Here is a 9,470-nt window from a genome sequence, read left to right on the forward strand (position 1 = left end):
TGAAGTCATGGTTGACAATGCCCTTATAATGTCTATGGACTTTTTCCTCCCTGAATGCACTGGCTTATTTGAGGCTTAAAATGTTTAAAAGTGTGATTCTGAAAGCACAAGGAATCATATGCAATCATGGACTTGCCACCAGAGCGTGCACCATGATGGAGGCTAAAGATGATCAATGATATTTTGGAGTGTGCAAATTTTCTTTTTTTTTTTTGACCAGGCAATGTACATGCTGAAGTGGTGCGATACAACCCATCATAAAGAAAGGGGCCTATTATCATAGAAAAGCATGATTTATTATATTAATGGATTAAAGGTTTTTAATAAATACTGTAATTTGTTATTGCACAATACATTTTACCTTTTAACAGTTTATAGCTAGAATAACATTGTGGAATATCCATGAGACGAGTTAGTTCCTAAACTTAAAAGCTGCAGTTAGAGAGCTGTGCAGTTGTACATAATTAATGTATGCTTTCTGACTTATCAGATTAAAAAATTCACCTATGCTGTGGCAACACCCAGGCTCTAATAGATGTCTCACATTCCCGAGCATTAAATTATGAACATATAAAATTCATTAATATATTGGAGATAGGAATTGAAAATTAAAATTTAAATGGTAAGAGAATTGTTAAAGAGTAGTACGAGTGGAATAAAAAAAAAATTCATGCATTTTTACATATCTGCATATCGTGTTTGCATCACACCACAATAGCATGAACCTGCTTTTCCTAAAGGATTATTGCATCACCTTATAAATATGGATATGTGAATACACAGATTTATACTGTTAACAATACTTAAACACTCATTTGGGACTTTTTTAGAAACACTTGTATACCAAAGGATTTATGCAATTAGTTAATTAGCCAGCAGTGCAGTTCTGGGAGAAAATATGTTGTCTTAACTTCTGATTTCTTGTTTTTTTCACACCCAACCAGAATTGCATGCAAAACAAAACAGGCATTGAGTACAGTAAGTGTCTGTGGATGGAAATGCTTAACAGTAGGGATATAGTAACTGAATTTAATCACTCTTTAAGACTGTGGTGAGCAAAAAAGCACCTCAGAACACACAAAGCATCAAACCTTGAGATGAATGCTCTATAACAGCAGAGGACCATGTTGATTTCCATTTTTGTTAGCCACGAAAAGAAATCCGAGTCTATAGTCAGCACAAACTTATCCAAAGGGGAAAATTGGCAGTTCTGTTTCCAGTTTTTAACTGCCAAGATTCGAGGCTCCTGTGCCCACTGTAGCCCTGGATTTTTGTTCTTGCTGGTCTGGAGCTCATAATCTGTATCTGCATGATTGTATACATTGTCCCGCTGCTAAATAATTGGTTGGTTAGCAAACTGCATGAAATAGTGGGTGTACAGGTGTTTTTAATACAGTACTTGTTAAGTCTTTTTGCAACTTATTGTTAGCTTACATCGTTGCTTAAGTTTATGGTGGCTTTTTGATGGCTTTAAGGCTTCATTGTGGCTAGCTTTCTGGAGCACCAAATTGATGGTGAGGTATCGATCTAGAAGTAAGTAAGATATTGAACTATCTATTGGAAGGTCACAGCTTCAAGCACCACCAAGTTTTCCCTAACTCTCAAATCTATAGGGATATATATATAATTGTTCAGATGTGTAATGAGATTAAAAGAAAATTATTTGATTTATATTTATGTATTTTATTGTTACATGAACACTTACAGGAATCATCTGATCAGTTCAGCACACCGAATTGTGCATAGCTTAAAGTCAGTGATCTTGTAGATTTTATGTTTCTCACTTATTAGTTGTATTTGCCACATCAAAAAACTAATGAATGAATATATGTCTTAATTTTGTTAAACTATTTTGGCACATAAACAGAAATATACACAATTTATCAGTATGTACTGTACTGTATATTACTAAACAATATCTCAGTGTCTTTAGATCGCCAAGGTTTTGCTATAAACATTTTTGATTTTTCATATTGTCCTAGCTGATTTGTCCAAGGGCTGAATTGTACTGGTGGATATCTTTTTTTTTTCCTGTACTTTTCTGCTCTGCTTGCTGTTCAGAATGCTCTTGGTGAGTGTGTGTGCGTGTACTGTATGTGCACACTACAGAATTACAGAATAAACAACTGTTTATGCCTTGAAAGTCAACAAAATTTCCAAACTAGCCTTTGCATAAAGTTTGACCAAAAGCAACTGCAGCATAGCAGTGTGTCTGTGTTTTTTTGCTTTGTAGTAAAGAAAATAGAATTATTTGAGGTGTGTCTTAAGTTGAATTTGTTCTGCCTTGATGCTTTGTGTTATATAAACATACAATTTAGTACATTTAAAAATGTGTGTAGATGTAGAAGGACACAAATGTATAATATTAAACAAGTTATTTAAAATTCATAACAGATCTTTGGAAATATTTTTTTTTATGCATAATACCCCTAAAAATCTATGTGTTTGAGTATGTGTGTGTGTGTGTGTGTGTGTGTAAGAGAGAGAGAGAGACTCAGCATGAAATTTAGTGATTTCTTATTTTAAAGCTATTGCTAATAAAGGAAATTTTGTTTGTGTGATTCAAGTAGTATTACAGGTCTTAATTAATACTCCCTCCTACTTTAGTTATGGCAGTTATATGTTTTAGTAATTACGATGATTAATGGTCAGAATGTTTTTCTTAATTTGCATATCCTCCTTTGGCTGACCTTTGTATCTAAAGCCATTTACAATTAAGAGAAGCTAGCGTATTGTATAGCACTGTGGCCTCACACGTCTAGAGTTCAAGGGCTCGAGTCCCGCCTTTGGGTCTGTGGGCATAGAGTTTGCATGCTCTCACAGTGAGTTTCCTTCAGGAACTCCACATTCCTCCCACAGTCCAAGGACATGCAGAGTTAGCTAACTGGCATTTCCATATTGCCCATAGTGTCTGAGTGTAGGGTGTATCTCACCTGGTGCCTTGAGTGCCCTGGGATAGATTCCAGCCCTCTTGCGACACTATACAGAATTAGCGTTAAAGAGGGAGAGTTAATTGAACAGTTGAGGGTTAAAGATATCACTCAATAAAAGCAGAGGGGTGGCTTGGCATAAATTAAATTAAATTAACTACAACCAAGTATAAACATTATATGATGTACTGTATTACATTATTATCATTAAGGCTTATTGAAAAAAAAGAGAGATTCTTTTTCAGAATTGGTAAGTAGTTGCATTGTGTACTTGTCATTTCAAACCATTTGTGTCATTTCGGTGTGTCCTGGCATCATTTTCCTACTCTGCTTATGTCACATGCTGTATGAGGAAATAAATTCCTTGAATATGTCTACTTCTCCTAATCTTCCTGTAGAGGTCGCCAATGATCTTTTAATGTTTCATTTTATTGTAAAAGCTATTTTTAAAAAGTCTATTCTCTAGAATGACTTCGACCCTTTAGCCCCCTGTTTTCCCTTGGTAATTAGATCAAGGTTAGGTTGTTCCGTATGGATTTAATTTTAACCATATTCATAGGAATGTATGGTGGTATTTCGACCTAACTATATATATATATATATATATATATATATATATATATTGTGGCGTGGGCGGGGTTTGGCACTAGTAACCATCATGCTTTGCGGGAGGGGTTGTTAGGTGTTCACCCTGTCGAGGAAAGGTGTTTGGGTTAGTGGCTTCGGCCAGGGTGTGTGTGTGTGTGTTAGTCAGAAGTGTGTCTTTAGTGATGTCAATGTGTGGTTTTTGTGCTGTGATCAATAAATTACTCCCAGCCATTCGCACTTGGCAGCAAGAAAGCTCACCCGTCTCTCCAAGTGCCTGCTTAGCGGTGAAAAACGCTACAATATATAGTTATGATGGCTGTTTTTTAAAAAAAAATAAGCCAATAAAAAAAGATAATATAATGATTTATAATTAACCCTCAGCAGGTCTTCACACCTGAACTTCACTCTATACTATATGCTTGTTTCTGTGTCCGTAAGATGAGATTTTAATGGCAGTAGGAATGTTTTTTTTTCTTATGCATAGACATTTACACCCAAGGGCAGTTTAGAACAGTTCTTCATCTCAGTTTTTTTGGGAGGTAAGGGGAAAACAAAAAACACAGGGGAAACTTGCACAGACATGGGGAGAGCATGCACAGAAATCACACACACACACACACACACACACACACACAGAAGGTAACTCTGAGGTCAGGACTGAACCAGTTACCCTGGAGCTGAGACCACTGAAATTCTTATGACTTTCTCTTAAAAATTTCATGTCCAATTTGTAAGTGAAGCATGTTCACATTCATAATTTTCTTTTTGTAAAGTCACCTGAAGGTAAAAGGAAGCTTGAGCAGTCTCCTGCTGTACATATGATTTATAGTGTTTAAATATGAAGTAATGCAGATCAAATACCCTTAATGCATCAAATACCCTTAATCATTCATTAACACTGAAAGGATTAAGGAATAAAACAAAACTTACAAGACAAAAGTATGCTGACCCTCATGCATTTGGTTATGGCAATAAAAATAACTGCATTCCTGAAAACAATTAATACATTTAATAAATTTTTTAATGACATTGGCTGTAATGAATGCACATGCAAGCATACAGTATATTGGGCCTACAGGATTACAACTATGGCTACAGTAAGCGTATTTGAAAGTTAAGAGTTGGTAGGAAATGTGCAGAATATTGTAGCAAATGTAAAGGTTCTTTTTTTTTCTTTTCTTATTTTGTAAAATGATGATAGGGGATAAAGGAAGAACCTAATTCCTGCTGTAAAGTTTAGGTTATCTGTAGTGTTATGGGTCTGTTTTTCCCTTCAAAACGTATATAGCACAGTAATATGAAATATAAGTTAAGATTTACACCACATTTACAGATTTTACAGATGCCTGAAAGGCTTACAGTAAGTGTCTCTATTTTTGCATTTCTATTCTACAATCATCTCAAACCTTTAAGGAAGTATGCTTATATTGGCAAAAGGGGAATTATTAAATTTAAGGGTGCAAATAACATCAACAGGTATATTTCACACCAGTGGGAACTATTTAAACTTTCTGCTTTACAATTGCAAAAATTAAGTACCCAAAGAGGTTTCGCTTTTAATCCACTAGGTGTTCAATGAAGATATGTAGATATGCAGGTTGGTAATGACTAAACTGTACAAAATTGTTTTGTAATGGATAAATGTATTATTTTGAAATCTAGTTCCTTTATTTTTAAAAATCCAACGAGACAGTTATATTACAGTATCTTACAGTACACACAGGTATCACTAGTTGATCAACATGGATAACTTTTTACAGATGTGTATTACACCTTAATGAATTTGTTAAAATTAAACTGGCAAACGGCAAACTTACTTTGCATTCTGTACAAATGTCATTACCAATAAAGAACTAAAATGCAAAATGCTTTTTTTATCAAAAAGTCAAGCAATGTGATAATGTTTGTGTTCAGTGCTTTTTCTCTACATTTATCATTTAAGACCAAACCTATTTTTGATTATACATTTATTACCAAATTTTCAACATTTTCTCATGGTCAACCTAATTCAGCCTACAGAACATGTAGATTCTAATAAAGACATAATTTCCCACAATTTCTTCCAGACATGCTCTAAGCCTGCAAGTATTTAAGTGCCCAGTAGGGAACTTTATCAAGCATCATTCATCCAGTCCTTTAGGTGGCGGTAGCGCACCACCTACTTTCCCTGCCGCAGATCTTAGAAGAAGAAGACAAAGCGGCCGGTGAAGGTGTCTTTTACTTTTTTGCGCCGAATTTAAAATTATATTGACAAGGAGTCAGAATGTAAGATAAAACCACAAAGTCTGTGCTCAAAAAACATGTAGTATATTTTAGCTGAAAATGACACGTCTTTCGTTTGTTCTATAACAACTGTATTAGAGTGTCCAATGTTTAACAGTAGTTGCCAGAACATGTAACTTTAGACTAATCAGTTAATTATATTTTATAAATAAAGACCAATATGTTTTTTGATAATCTTAACAACAAAAAAATGCAGGAGAATGTTCTAGAGTCTCCATGACCACCGTATCATCAGTCAGGTAAGCACCAGCTCACGATCAAACCCACCTCTCAACCTTCAGACAGTTGCGAATGGAGTAGCTAAATGGTGTTTAGGTAAATCTAAAATGTTTTAATACATTTTTGTTGTTTCTTTAGATTTTAAGCTAACTAACTCCAGGAGCTGCAGACTTTGTACAAACTTTTTGGACTTCCGTCACAAAAGAAGACTGATGAAGAAAGAACTTTTCCAGGCCTTGCCCTGTTCCTGTAGCCGTCACATACAGCAAGCAACCGCTTTCCCTGTAAAAATTTGCCATCTCCTTTTTGGCTGATTCTTTTCACTGGAGGATCGTCACAATGCTGTGGACTTTGTGTAACTCCTGTATAAATCATACTTTGAGTCGAGCAGTGTGACACTATATTTTTGTCAGGTTGTGTGGCATTTTGTATCAGTATCATTTAGTGTCTTGATTTGCCCGATTTTGCTGGTGTCTGTTATATTGTGTGAATTGTAAATTTATTACACAATATAATTGTATATTGTATTTTACACATTGAAGTTTATTCCATTTATGTATTTATTTGTTTCTGTATGGACTATATCTACAAATAAGAGGTAAGAGTAAACAGTAATATTTTTAATATTGTTAACCTGCTGGTTTTAATGTTGTCATGCACCGTATGGACTCTGACTGGTCTCAAATGGTGTTAGTTGTGGCTCATCACTGTATGCTGTTAACTGAGGATTTTTTATATGTTTAATAAAACTATAATATTTCTTATTTCTGTTTCACGCTTCTCATTTATATCTGTTTTTAATCTTATTATAATCTGATATATGGTTGATTTGCTTCTCATTCAAATGCAGTTCTGTTTCTTATGTACATCTTAGATTTTTCTGTTGTGACAGAAGTCTCTGTTGTGTCTCTTTGTTTTTCCTAAATCAGCTTTAGAAGAAATAGAAAAGATAAAGTCAAGCTTTTAATGAGAGCTCAATTCAGTCTCATGAGACTAGAAAAACATAATTCAGAGCAATTTTGCTATTGGAAGAATACACACAATACAGTTGGGATAAAAAAAAATTTGATGTCCTTATATGAGTACAGTGTGGGCTTAAATCCATTATTTCCTAGAGGTTCCAAGATTATCTTTGTCTTTTTTCACTGTCATTGGGGAAGCTGTCATGTTTACATTGAAGTGAGTAGGTCAAAGGTATATTTGGATAAGCAGTGTGGATGTCCGAGGATAAGGGGGCTTATTTAAACCTGAGCAGTGCAAGTCTCATCAAGTCTTCATTCTTTTAGCTGCATAGGACTTACTTCTTGTTTGTCTTACCACGAAGCAGGGAAGCTGTAAGCTGATTGGAATTTCACCTGGGATACAAATCAAACAAGGACATGAAATTTCTTGTGAATGAAGGTGTAAAACAGTTTGAGATTTATAGACTCCAAGTATGGTATGGTGATAAGAAACAAGTAAAACATTTGAATTGTGCAAATGATCTATAGAAGGCTGTATACCTAAATAATACCCGATTCTTGAAGAAATCTGCAACCAGAAGAGATGCTTTTTTTTATGTGGAAACTTCACATATTTACCACCATCACATGCATATTACAGAAACTCGGCTGGAAGCTGTTGCAACATCCTCCATACAGTCCTGACCTTGCTCTAAACTATTTCCACAGGTTTGTGCCAGTAAAGGTGTTTCTGGGAAGCTGGTGGATGAAGGTTCTCAGTGAGCTGAAAGAATTGGATTTGGACTGCCTGCTTCAGGTCTGAAACACCAGCTTCCCAGGAACGCCAGTTGATCCATCACTAGTTAAATGCTTGGGTAAGTGCATTACTGTAGCAGGGGATTATATAAAGAAACAAAGTTACTTTCTCAAAAGTTGCGGTTTGACTAGAACACCCATTGTAGTATGTTTCATGACCTGGGCTGGACTACCAAAACTGTTAAAAAGCTCAAAGGGTAATTAAAGCAAAAGTACTTAATTAAGTAATAATTTCCCTTTTGCCAATATAAGCATAATTACTCAAAGGTTTGAGCTGATTGTAGAATAGAGACTCTTAGGCCTTGTTCACACAGGTGTTAAAATCTAACGCGTTTCTGGAGTTCATATAGTACGGTGAGCGCGGATCAAGCACCAAGGGGTTTTCACATACAGTAGAAGTCAATAAGCCTTTATACGGCGTCAAAAAAACTTTATCTAGGCAATAAAATGAACTTAATTTTATTTCATGCACACATACTATACACACTTGACTGAGCAAAAAAATAAAAAGGATTATGTAGAAAGAAATAAAACAGATTTATACTGTAAGATCATGTGTGACCATAATGATAATAAGAAGAGGATGCATACATTAACTATGCAGTCTAAAATGAAGACATGATACAAAACCCTCACATACACACAAACTCTCTGTGCACACACATCTATGAAATGCGCGCACATACACCTATGAGATTCTCAGTGTAAACGGAAGTCATTTCAGTCTAACCAGACGTCATTTCAGTGTAAAAGGAAGTGTGTCTGTATGTGCGTGCATCTCATAGGTGTGTTTGCACATAGAGTTTGTGTGTATGTGCGCGTCTCATATGTAGTTGTTTGAGCAGTTAGTAGTATATATGTATGCGTGACTGTTTCATATATGTATATGCAAGTGTTTCATATGTGTGTGCATGGGTGAAGTTTGATTTAAGCCCTATACGGCGCCTCATACAGTTTACAAGCACTGTATACTTTATTTGTGGGAAACACTGCTTTGGGAAACCAAAAAATATGCGAGTCACATACAAAAAAAAAAAAAAAAAAACAGTATAAACTATCTCTGAGATTTTGAGGTAATGAGCCACATTTGAGGGACATTTTAGAAGATTGAGAAAACGCCTAAGGTCCCATTCAAGTATCAAAGACAGCCTAAATCTGTCTATAAGAAAAAGAAGAGATTAACATGAGATCTCATCTTGGAGTTTCCTTGCTATGGGTTATCAGTTTCTCATATGAGGTCTGCATATGAGATTTAAGTCTTGTGTCAAACCTCTTCCTGTTTAAAGACATTGATCAAGTTTCTTAATTAAAGATGGTAATTAACAAAAACAGTGAGGGGAAATAAAAGGTACACATCCATTGTTTAGGTCTGTTGAAACTATACTCAATTAGCAATTAGCTAGATTGTTTTCTTTTCATGACATGTTTTGTTGATGGTGGTAGTGGTATTGTTGTAGCTGAAATTGATCTAATAGATTAAGTAAAAAAGTTTAACTAAACACAGTATACCAACTGCAGGAAAGACATGTTTCTACAGAGTAAGGGTAAGTACAAATCAAAGCAGCTGAATATCAATGTAAAAAAAAAAAAGACAAGAAAACCATTTAAACTATTGCTGCCCTTTGAATAAATCGTGCACAGAAAAATGTTTTATCAACAGATAATTTCTAATCATTACAACAATATTATCAGT

This window comes from Clarias gariepinus, chromosome 6 (genome assembly GCF_024256425.1).
Source record: "Clarias gariepinus isolate MV-2021 ecotype Netherlands chromosome 6, CGAR_prim_01v2, whole genome shotgun sequence".
NCBI classification, from domain to species: domain Eukaryota; kingdom Metazoa; phylum Chordata; class Actinopteri; order Siluriformes; family Clariidae; genus Clarias; species Clarias gariepinus.